Here is a 13,632-nt window from a genome sequence, read left to right on the forward strand (position 1 = left end):
GTATTGCAGGCCTGGCGCTGCTTATCGCTGATTTCCTCATCGTACTTTGGCCACCCACATGTTTTTTCGCATTGAGGTTTGTGTTTTTTAATCTCCATCGAGGTGGTTGTATCGCGGACATTGGCCGCAGTTTGGGCAGACAATTGCTTGGTAACGCCTTGTGAACTACATGTTGATACAGGGTTATTTTCCAACAATAGGCTGCGATGTGTAAAGTTGCGTTAGCATTTTTTGGTGATGTTTGGCACACGTTCTTGTGAATATCCCCCTTTGTCTTTTGCCCCCACTCTTTAAAATGTAGCAACACATTGCCCACCTTTGCACTCCTTTCGCACCAAAATTAGCAAAATAATTTTCATAATTCCTCAATTACTCTGATGACACTGATTCTAGACAGAGCTAGCATGGGACTGCTACACTAGTTGCCCACTCTTTATGCATATAGCTAAGTAAATAAGCTAACAGTCAGCATCATCAAAAGCAATGTCATAATTTTTGGGAGGAAGTTAAAAAAAAAGTAGTCTGGCACCAAAATGGCCAACTCGTTACAGGTACAGCTTTTTATCAATATGTGAGGTTGGATTTTTCAGCAAGGTGTCCACAACAACAATCTACCTCACTGTGAACCAACTGTTTTACTGATTAGAGATAAACTCTTAGTTAAAATGGTTAATTTATATGAACAGTCTACCCCACATACATCCGAATGTGCTTGTGGACCATAGTGGTATTGTCTATGCTTAGGGTATGGCAGTTATAACTGAAATATAGCCATTTAAGGGAAGTGTAGACCTTAGGACTTTACGCTATTATCTCTGAAGTTTGAATTCTAAAGTGTGCCAGTGCATGGGAGAGAGAAACAGGGCCATCTTTTGCTGTTCTGCTCTCTCCTTTTGACCCTCTGCAGCGTCGCGACTTAGCATTGCATCAACTGTATGTAAATCTTTTTCTACATTATGTGAACTGTCTACCACACTTGCATCTAATTGCACTGGCCCACTTTAGATAGCCTTGCACCATGCACATACCCCATGGTGCACCACAGTCTACTGTAGTACAAGGGTGTGTGAATGATGACTGGAACTTTCAGAACAGTAAATACTATGTTTTGATGTAATTTAACACTGAAGCATGTAAGTGAGCTGCCCAATACAGCACACGTGCAAATTTGGAAACGTTTGCAGAAAAGAAAAAAATTCTCCACGGTTATGCCTACCAGGAACTGCTGTGCTGCAACAAGTACTTACACACTGCTGGTCTGCTGACTTGGAAGACTTGGCTTTCTGCTGTGCTACCCCTAGTGCTGTACTCTGCCTTGTAACTGAAGTGATCTCCAGGAGCTTGTTGGCTTGCCTCCTGTTCTTGAGACTCAAGGCTATCAAAGTCACTACACCTGCTCCTGTGCCTGGTTCACTGGATTTGGACCAGGATACTTGCACCAGAGAAATCGACAAATCTCCAGTCTGTGTGTAGCAGAACTGGCGCATCAAACCCGTTGCAGGAGCAGAATCAGCGCATCTCACTCTGAACCAGCATATTGCGTCGGAAACCACCATTTCGGAACCAACGCATCGTTGCCACAGCGTGGACGAGTTTGATGCCTCGCCTTGCACAATGCACCTACCCTATAGTGCACCAAAGTCTACTGTAGTTCAAGGGTGTGTGAATGATGTCAGGCATAGGTTTTTTACTGGAACTTTCAGAACAGAAAATACTATGATTAGATATAGTTTAAACACTGACGCAATGTATGTGAGCTGGCAAATTACAGCACACATATAGATTTGGAAAGGTATTGAGAAAGGAAACATTTCTACACCGTCACGCCTACCTAGAAGAGGTGTAATATTTTTGTGCAAAGCCATATCTACCATTTTTAGTAGATAGGGCTTTGCATAAAAATGGGTGGTCGCATGGGAACACCCATGTAAAACCTGCAGCATGCCACTATGACACAAAGTAGTGCAAAGTAATCCTTTGTATTCATTTAAGGCATTTTTACTGCAGAAATCAAGATATAGACTGGCAGGTAACTACAATTCAAGCCGTTGTTCCACTTTTTGTGACACTGCACTATCACAGTCTTTATATATTTAGCATAACATTCACAGTGCTGCTGAGCATGTATAGATGTGGCAATTAACTGTTGCTTTTCCTTAGAGATAGAGAAGTGTCATGGATCCCCTGGAAAAATTGGAAGTGTGTAAAGAAAAGAAAATATATTATTTTTTCAATGCTAGCATCACCTGCATTACTATTTCTGCCATAGATGAAGTAATATGAGAGAAACAGGGTGGCCCCCTCACTTCAGAGTATTATGGACACTTTCTCCAGTATTGAATGTTTCCCCTACAAATCACTGCTTTCAGGTGTGCTAGTCTAATTAGGTAAATGTAAGAAAAACAGGACTACAGGAACCAGAATGCATTAGACTATCACACAAATGTCCAGGACTGAAACAGTGTCCATAATAACTTGCATAGAAGTGGTAACTCTAGATAGAGAATGTGTTGTCGTAATGTGTTATTTTTAATGTTAGCTTCCCCTTTAGGAGTCTACTCGTAGCGGCTGATTACAAAAAGTGTGGAACCGTTTAATTATAATGTCTCAAGCTTGAGTTCACGTTTGTTGTCTAACCAATAAAAAGAATAAATGTTTTAAACAATAAAAAAAGCTCATATGTTTTACTTGGATGGCACTAGTGATCTAACTACAAGGTCCTCAGATGTGGTAATACCAGCCTGATCTTCTGACCCTCTGATCTCCGGATGCAAAGCTTGCATGCGTTGCAGGTGCTTGCTGAGCAGCACTTGGTTGCTGGATGGGCCGGCCTCTCCCTCCCCTGCTCTGGGCCACAAGGGTGGGGTGTGTTCTTGTCGCCTTGCCCTATTCCTGGTGTGGAGATCACTTTCAGCGGCCCTGTCTCAGATGTACAGGAGTGATAAGGGGCACCAAGGTCAAAGGATAAAGGAAAAAGGTGTGGGTTAGTTATTCCCAATATAGTGATTTTTTTATTATTATTACTTACATAAGGTGACACATACAATCAATCCTAATTGCTTAGCCATTCTTTCCTATAAAGCGAGAACTGGTATAATGCAGCGAAGGTATAAGCCAGCAAAGAGAACCAGACAAACAACTATAGAGCAAGACTCCGTTTTATGTATGGGAGATATAATTGAGCTTGATACATCTACATCTACTAGAACTATTCCATCAAAAAAAGGAAAATGTAATATATTCACAGGGAAAACGGAGGACAGAATTACAGATTATTTAACTTTGCAATCAAAGGATGCTACAATCTATAGAAGCCCGGTTGCAAATCATCGCATGGTAAACAAAACAGTGCACGAGCAGTCCAACACTAGTGATATCAGCAGCAGGTGCCAAGGTTTACAGCAAGATGGGCATCCAGAAAACGTAGGAATAATACAGTAGATATTCATAATAACAACTTAAAAGATTCTTTTCCAACCTTAAATCTTAACAATTGGTAAAACTTAAATGATATACGGGTGGACCAACAGGATCAACAGGAGCACCTAGTAGGGCTAATGGTTCATAAACAACCATTAATTAAACTTTCAGAAATGATACATTCAATAAATAAAGAAAATGCAGCACAGACAGTAAGCAATGAGTGTGGCAGAAGTGGTCAAGGGACTGGAACCTCAACCAGCTTGAGCCTCAGCTCGAGCCCTTTTCCAGCACGAAGCAGTAGTTCCCAGTTTCAAATCGACCCTAATAAGGGTAAAACCAACAAGGACCAACTAGGCAATGAAAATATCGGGGGACCTTGGGTTGCCCTCCTGTCAACTATGGATGCCATGACAATTGCTACACTTCATCAGTTAGATAAGCAAGAACTACAGTTGGACCTTTTGAATATTCTGGCAGTTTATGTTGTGGGCATGGATAAGAAATTGCAAGCCCTAAATGGCCTCATTCAAAAAGCACAAAATCATAAATACACACAACAAGTTATATGCCAATGTGCAATATTAGGGCATAAACCACACATTTTGTCCTCAATTCTTCCTGAAATACTGGCAGAGGTAGAATAGCAGTCAGGAAAGGTACTTGTAACAAAGCATCCAATAAATCCAATAAATGAGTTTCATACGGAACAATTAAACAATCTAGTAATTGAACCAGTACTGGGCGATGGAGAGACCAGTTTCTCTAACCAAGTAATTGAGGTAAAGGATGATGAAATCCAATCAGATGAAAGCGATGAAAATATCTAAAATAGAGAAAGCCCTCACAAAAAGGGAGAGGAAAAGGCAGAGCAAAGAAGGGAAAACAGTGTGACAGAATTCCATAATGCAATTGTTCACGAAAAATAATAAACGGGAGCAGGACCCTGAGAAGTGTACGGTAGAGGAAATAGATTCGGAGGGCGTAACAATGAGATCATAGATAACACTAACCCAGGGAATCTGGGGCTTGAGTGGATTCAGAGCATGCAAACAGATGTAATATTCAAAAATTTAAAATTAAAGTTGCCTCCTCAAGCAAAGGGGAAAGACAACCAAGAAACATCTAAAGTGGTGCACCAGGTGCTAGACCAACCAACAAAAAAAGAGGGCCTTTCTGTAGAAATTAAGCGAGATAACAATCGAGATCAACAGAATGAAATAAAATCCACAAGGAAGGATTTGAATATCCCAAAGACAGGGTCAATTTTTGACTCCTCAATGTGAGAAATTCAACAACAGATTGTCTTCCTTGAAAATAATACAACAGCATCTCCACAAATCAAGCCTATTGATCTTCAAGAGGACAGACGGGTAATGAGGTCCATCCACAAGGATGAGTACGTCATTTGGGAAATAAAGTGCTATTCATCCCTAATTATAATTCAAAGGGTGCTTTTGATATCTTAAACAGAGGATCCATTTTAAAACTCATAATTGAAATTTGAGAGTTTCCTCATTAGACTTGCCTTCACTGGAATTTTGACCACATCCTCATGGAAATTAAAGAGAAGCAATTGTTACAACCTGGGTGACAACAGCTATAGCAGAACAAATAATGGAAAAACAAATTACCTTTAATTTATGGGGTATTGAGTTACAAAAATATGAACATCTGAGATATCCTGGTCCTCTCCTACCTGTCAAAACAAGAGAAGGACTACTCACATCAAGAGGGACAGTGTTAAGGGGAGCAATTAGATCAGGAATTAAAACAAGATCACTTGAAAATGTAACAATTGTGAATCCCCTGAATAAAAGCTCCTGAGAAACCATGAATTACGGACAGAACACTCATATGCTCATTTATAGCAGAGGGGGTGGAAGGAAACATATGGATGTAATTCTCAGTAAATCCTGATAGTAAAGTTCGAAGAATTGAATCATAACTACCCCTTTTGAATATCTGTTCATGGAATGTACATGGTTTGAGTAATATCTTACAAGAGGAGGATACAATATCTTTTTTGCTGAATTATGATCTAATTCTTCTACAGGAAACATGGTGTCTGAAGGCACTGTACATAGTGGGGTATGTAGGGTTTCATTGCCCAGCGAAAAATCCCAGAAACATGGTCACCCAATAGGACATCTCACTACCTATTGCTCAATTAAATATTATTGTGTATGGATTAATTGGATATTGGTCTTAAATGGCTTCGAGTTATCAAAGTTAGCACAAAGAGAACAGATAAGCCTTGTAAGGTTCTGTTGCTCATAAATGTTTATTTACATCTGGATAAAGCAAAGAAAGAGGCTCATATGGCAATATTGATTAAAACATTAAAATCATTGCAGCAACAATATTAATTGGCATTAATACTGATAAATGGGGATTTTAATACAGATTTTAGCAAAACTGGAACAAAGGGGAATACTCTGATCAGGGTTATGTTTAGGAACAAATTGCAGAAACTAGGATTTGGAGTTCTAAATAGAAATTCAGTGGGGGATTCCCTGGCATTGATTACCATTCTAAGTGGAACAAAAAGTTCCAAAATGTATTGTACTGCAATAAATGATGGCACATTACCTGATGTACAATATTTCCCACAACTAATTGGGCTCCATCACAATAATACACATATTCCAATCACAAATATTTAATGTCTCCACCAATAACATTTGATTTAAAATGGCGCGGTGAGAGGATTAAGGAAATAATTGCAGAAGTCTATCACGCTGCTGGAATTATTGAATGTATAAAAAGCAATTATCTGCAAGAGGCAGGAGATTCAGAATTGAAGAATAGAGTAATAGAGTGGCAATATTGGAGAGATTTGCTGCTGGCTAATATTCCACTAAAGCACAGTTAAAGTATATTGATGGAGAGGGTAGTATAACGAATTCCTGGAATAACAAAGAACTCCGAAGGTAAAAAGCTCAAATAACAAGAGAAGCCAGATTAGTGGCACAGGCTCAAAGACAAGGAATAAGACCCACCACCATCTCGCTTCAGAATTTACAAAAACTAAAAACTGAATACAGGAAAAGTTGCTGAGAAGAAAAAAGAAGATATTCCGAAGATTTATGGAATAATCTTCTAGAGTCAAGTAAACAACAAAATAGCAAACCATTCTGGCAAATAGTAAATACTGTAGTATTGGGAAAGGAGTGACAAGTTAATGCAAGAAAAGATGCAGCAACTTGGGAAGACTACGTCTCTACAATGTACTCAGCTGCGGGAACAAAGAACATTAATGACATATTACTGTCTCAAGAAATTTGTAAATCAGTGCCGGGATCTTTGAACGATAATGATGTTCTGTGGTTTCAGGTCATTTGTAATATTACTTAAGGGATAAAAGAATGTAAAGAGAAATTAAGCTTCCATAGAAAGGAAAATCAAAAGAACCTATTGGGCAGTACAGACAAACTTAAAGGAATAATACAAATATTGAATTTTGAGGGAGCACCAGGTCCAAACGGTATTCCAAAGGCTTTATTTAAAACAGATGTAGATTATTGGGCCCAATACTTAAATCCAATGTTTAACGATCTCTTCTTCACAAATCGGATACCGGAGTCCTGGAAAGGTAGCATTATTCAGCCCATATTAAAAAATGGTAATCCAGGAATAGCCAGCAATTTCAGGCTTAAGTGATGTTGAGTCTAAACTCTATGCATTCTGTTTATTGGAACACCTAAAAATATGGATGGAAGAAAAACAACTAGTATCAAAAGTCCAGACAGGATTCAGAGCAGGAATGGGGACATTGACCAATCTTACAGCCTTAACCTTGCTAATAGGGAACGCGAAACAGAAAAAAACGTGTTCGTTTGCGTGTTTTATTGATGTAAAATCTGCCTTCGATCATGTTCGTAGAAGTCGATTATGGAAAACATTGGAGGATTTGAGAATACCGGAAAATATATTAAAGGCAATTGTGGAACTATACACGCAACCATGGGCCCAAGTTAAAATAGGGGATGGAAGTAATGCAACATATAATATCAGGACATATATAGGTCTCAAACAAGTTTATGTTTTGGCCCAAGCCTGTTCAATTTATACTTATCAGATCTTGCAGATGCTTTGGGCGTAGAAACTATTCATCCACCATTGCTTGCGGAAGAGAAGTTGGACTGTCTACAATATGCGGATGATATAGTCCTATTAAGTAACACACCAATAGTTTTACAACGGAGTATGACTGCCATCAATAAATATAAGGTAAAACAGGGGCTTGGTCTGAATCTAAAGAAAACTAAGGTGATCCGGTTGGTGGATTTTAAGTTAAAAAGTAATAAGTGGTGGTTGGAAGGAAGCAAATTGTAGGAAGTGTGCACCTATAAATATTTGGGTTTATTATGGATAAGCAAATAACTGGGACCCCCCACTTGCTATCAATCCAAGATAAGGCACAATCATTACCAAATGGCTTCAAAATACTAAAACAAAAATTGAACTGTCAATCGTTGACCCATTTACTTAAGGTTATGGAGGCCTGGTTACTACCTTCAAAATCTTATGGTACAGAAACTATGCAGGGTTTTGAAAAAGATACGTTGAATAGAAGTCAAATAAAAGTTTACAGAGCCGTATTTAATATTCCAAAATCAGTCTCACCTACACAAATACATTTAAAGTTCGGATAAAAAATCTTAAATACCAGTGTGACAGTGATTTTATAAGATTGTGTTGGAGTTTGAGAGCAGCAGAAAAAAGGTCTATCAGCTATTTATAATGAAAGGAAATAGAGGATTAACTGTCTAGTACTGCAGAGGGACCCTGAGGAAGTCATTTAATTTGTATCTATTAAGGATTTAGACATACATGAAGCCTGGGAAGCACAAATGGGAAAGGGATCTTTCAAGCAAGAACAAAGATCTGCAGTGTGAAGGTCATCAAATGTAACAGATAAAAATGTTTTTGCACTAAGGAGACATGCTTGGACAGTAATAACTTCATATTCCAGCATAGGTCCTCAACTCTATCTGGCAGAACATTTCTCATTAAGATTGAAACATCAATTTATGTTATTCCGGTTTGGTATTATGGAAACTAAAGACCACAATCCATCCTGGAAAAAAACAGCCAGAGAACCTTTCTTGCAGACGATGTGGATATAAGAGCGAATAATTAATTAATCTATTTTGTGTTTGTCCAGTTCCCTTACTGCAAAGGAAAACTCTTCTGAAATCATTATTCAGAAATATGGGAATTCGCACATGCCGGCAAGCCATTATTATCTAGCTAAGTGGACACTCAGCCGCTCATACGTGTAGGGGAGTAACGTTTATAACCCCCTTTTTAAAGGACATTTGCAATATATTGGACTAAGAAGACTCTTTATACTTTTTTTTTACAACACTACAGCCCAGGAGTAATGAAATATTGTTGGTATTTAAAATGTGTTGTTTTTAGTTAAATTACGTCTTTCTGAAAACCCGTACTTGAAAATGTTTTAGCTCTTTTATTTTAGATAATGTGTGATAATCAATATGCACTGTTGTAATGGTTTTAAATAACTAAACAATAAAGATACATTCATTCACCCTGAAACTATTGATAATTTACCAAGTGTGCATTTACTACACAGTTGTTCTTGTCTGCCTATGGAATGAGGAATTAACAAGGAAATTAGTGTAAGCACCCTAATTTTCATTTTTTTTTTACATTCCAGACACTTTCTTCCAGATATCTTCCACTAGTTTCCCAGGTGTAATCCAGCAACGGTTCAGTTTGATCATATTTTAAATCCTGTTCTGAATGGAAACTCCTATTTTTATTACAACATCGGAGTTACAGAGAACCATGTGAAGTATTTCAGCCTTCTGATGGAAATGGTTCACACATTATCCACTCATTAACAGTGCAGCGATGTTTGACGCTGCAGGGAAAATAGCATGTTTCCTCCTTAGCAGTAGGCCTTTCAATAGGAGCAAGGCTGTTGTTCAGGTCCTTCCTTCTAATTTGGCACTTGAAAGTAGTGTCTGCCGTATGTCTGCTACACCAATTGCTCTAGCTTTAAAGGCAGATGCAAAACCAAACCTATATTAAGTCTTCCAGTGAAACATTAAAACAACTCATTGTTCAACCTTGTTTATTACTGCTCGGCTCCAAGAATTCAATGACAACATAGTATTAAGAGGATTTGAATGGTTCATCCATTTAAGCAAACAATGTAACCCGTCCATTGTTGTCTTGCCTGGAAAAATACTATTGAGAGGCAACATGCTGCTGGCAAATGCATTCAAAGGTTGACTGGTTATTCTTTCCTAAGAAAAATAAAAAAAAGTTGTAACTCACCTGAAATTAACCAGAATCTGCTTAAGTATGTTAGAAAAAGACACAACATCTGTACAGGAAATGATAAAAACATAAATGCAGACACTCCCAAGAACCTTTTCCTTTATAGCCTAGCTATATCCCACCCTTAAAACTGAAAACACACACACACTCAAAAACATAAAGACACACACACACACATCCTTCTGTGCACATACCACATACATATCTCTCATATATAAACTTGTCTCTGTAGCACTTCAGAAAATAAATAATAGCAGTCATAGATAATGTTGCACCTATAGAACAAGAACTACAGGGCAGATGAACCAATACTGTTTGCAAACCAGGGATATGCAATTTGCCGACAGACTGCCTTGCGAATGGGAATACGATTTGTGATGAGAAATACAGACAATGTTTGACATTGATGTAAAATGAAAAATTATTGATATTATAAAAAGGTTCATGTCTCAAGATCATAAGTGATAGGGACTTCATGGTCTAGTCGGAATTCTCTTTTTTGTTATTTATATTTAGGTGCTCCATCCCCAACAGCACTTAAAAGGTGAACCAGTATAAACATTATACATGTGAAAAATAAATATTAACAATTGACAAACTTTTAATTAACTGTAGTAGTAGTGGCATGCCCCATAACAGTCGAATATTTGTAGAAATTAAGATAAAGTTTATCTAATAGTTTCTTTGTTATGAGAAATTAACAATGCCTCTTTCTTCTGCCAGAAAGAATAAAACCATTAATTAACGATACTATTGTAGCTAAAGTAGGACCAGTGTCCCGACAACCTGTGAAGCTTGTAGCTTCAATATTTCAATTTCAGAGCATCAATCTTTTAAAGGGCTGCTCCTTTACCATCCGTCCGGTCCTAGCGGAGACTTTTTAGCGACCCAGAACAGTCTATTAGAAGTTACAGCTTTTGATTTGAATTTTACTATGATGGGAGACTTTCATTTTAATTTGGAGGCTAATACCGAAAAAGACTCTGACCGTCTCATTATCGAGTTGGGATCAGTAGGCCTTCTACAGAAAGTAGGCCCTCCCACACACTCGGCAGGACATACCCTAGATGGCCTCTTCACTAACAATGATCCCATAATTTTAAAGGAGGTCCTTCCGTTGGTATGGTCAGACCATCATGCAGTTTTATTGACATCTGTCTGCTAAAGGTGATTTCCACCTACCCTAGGAAGCTGTCTCCCAAATATTTTAGCGCATGGAAGAATATAGACCAGGTGCTTGTTAGACAAGATTTAGTAGATATTAAGCCAGTCTTCTCTCAGGATCCAGAGCAGGCAGCCTTGAGCTATTCAGATTGGCATCAGGCCTCTTTCGCCAAACTAGTTCCCTATAAGATAGCCTCCAAAGTAGAATTACACCCACAGCCCCATTGATTTTGGAAGTCTTGAGGTTTGAGAAACAGTGTTGTAGGATTCAAGAAAGACGCTGGGGATAGGACTTTGATAGCCAGGAAAAACCTCTTTATAAACAAACCCCTCTCATTATCAACATCTCCTTTTTAATTAGAGTGATCTCTCAGCTATTGCAGAATGGATGTCGGCCAACTTTCTGCAGCTTAACGCAAGCAAGACTGAAGTTATGTTGGTCGGGCGGAAGATAAAACTGGAATGAGCACTGGTGGCAATCAACCTTTGGCTTTGCCCCCATCTCCAAGCAGTTGGTAAAGAATCTGGGTATCTGGGTGGCTTCGGCTCTCAGCTTTCAAGCCCAAACCAAAAAAGTGGCAGGGACTTGTATCAGTATTTTACGGAGGCCTAAACCATTGCTAAATTTCTTTGACCCGTCCACTCGGCAGATTATCATTCAGGCTGCTATTTTGTCAAGATTGGATTACACCATCTCTCTGCACTTGAGGCCCAACAAGGCAGAGATCTCGAGACTACAGAGGGTCCAGAATGTGGCAGCAAGAACTCTTCTAGCTCTACCAAGGCCCGGCCCCACATCTCCTGCCATCCGCCAACTACACTGGTTGCCAGTGGCCAGATGCGTGGAGTTTAAGTCGCTGTGCCTCGCTTTTAAAATCTTTGATTTCATCTTTGCCTAGCATTTTAGCTTCCTTGCTCTCACCCTACATTATCTCCCACCAACTCTGTTCTATGGACATTTGGCGTGGTTCCGAGGGTAAGGAGAGTACGGGCTGGTGAGTACGCTTTCCGCACTCGGGCAGCCAAATTATGGAATTCTCTCCCCTTGCCTATTCACAGTTTGCAAAACTACTTGGCGTACCATAAGGCAATAACGTCTTATCTTTTCCTGTCATCTTAGTGGTCTCTCCATTTGACTGTGATTAGCGCCGGGACGCCCCTTTGCTGGGAACGCTGTGCGCTCTACAAGCTATTTATCTGAACTAACTAAACTTCAGCCTGTCTTCTAAAAATGAAATACATCCACTGTTGGTAAGTGGAATTGGGACTGTGGAATCTAGGACAGGAAAGGATTGATGTACCTAGCCATGTCATATGTCAGTGGCATTTGATGACGTAAATCACCAGATCATCCTAAACTCTGAAGCTTAGAAGGGGCTTCAGAGACCCTGTTTGAAGCTGGGGCCACTCCTTCCTGACTGGCAGGTCTTACCTCCTAAAATTGAAGAGCTTTATATATGCTATAGAACATGTTACCTGAGGTATATCTCAAGGCTCCACAATTTCCCATTTTGTTCAATATTACGTGGAACGACTTGAATGATTGCCAAAGAACACTGCTATAAAGGTACACCAATATTCTGAGGACATCTGATTGCTCTGGTCATTTCAAGAATAGACACAGGCAATGCCATTTTAGCAGGTCTTTCCAAATGAAACCTGGCTCCCCTCAAAGCCATCTTCAAAACACAGCTAGAGTCGTCACAAAGAAAAATAGATTTGACCAGATCTCTTCAATTCTGAAATATCTTCAGTAGCTACCACAGGCATAGATCAAGTTCACGATCAGCTGCATAACCTAAAAAACATTACACTACAGCACATCAAACTACCTCTCTAACCTCTTCACACTCTCTGGAGGTGAAAGACTTTAGTAATGTAAGATTTCATTAACAGTGAAGCCTCAAAAATTAAGTCTTTGCTAGCAGTGAAACATCCCTTCTTGGAGCAGTGCCCAGTTTCTGGAATTCCTTTGTTTTAGACCTCAGATGCACCCATGATATCTTGACTTTCAAGAAAGACCTCAAGAGTTAATCAATTGTTACCTTAGTAGACAGAAGCTAATTACAACCTATGCCTACTAATCACAACAGTAATGCCGTCAGCCCAGAGGAAGCAATGTGGAGAACCTAACTCCAGCCACGTTATCTTTATTCAGTTTTTTCTTTATTGTTAGTTGTCTTCTTCTATTTTCACCTTCCCTCCACCTTTTTCCCCCTGTCCCTATCTCCTCTTCCTCCTACTCCATCATTTTTTACCTCATTTAAGTTACATTTGTTTCTCTGTAAAGAACTTTAATATCTGCTCGGGCGATATGGTGCCCTATGAAAACTTTAAATAATAAATAATAAATAAAATGTTCTTTTTTACCAACTATAGCTTCGGAATTAGGTTGAAATTGACAAGAACTTACAAATTCACTGTCTTTATTTGCTGAAACAATACACTGCAAGCCTATAAGGAGAATATGAGTGAGGCAGGTCAAAGTTGTTACTCAAATAGATACCCCCTGGTTTTTTTTTTTTTTTGGTCCTCATTTGCCTTCCCTTTCCGTCAAGGGTCATACCAACCACCTTGCACGACTTAAAGACGTGAATTGATTTTTCGATGGCAAAGGTGTCCCAAAACAGAGAAAGAGTATATTTAACTCCATCTAGGTATTTTTCAACCTGTAGGACCAAATCGATTCTAAGCTGACCCTGGTCCAAGAGCATTATTGGCATATTCATCGGA

Source organism: Lissotriton vulgaris, chromosome 4_1, assembly GCF_964263255.1.
Source record: "Lissotriton vulgaris chromosome 4_1, aLisVul1.2, whole genome shotgun sequence".
NCBI lineage: Eukaryota > Metazoa > Chordata > Amphibia > Caudata > Salamandridae > Lissotriton > Lissotriton vulgaris.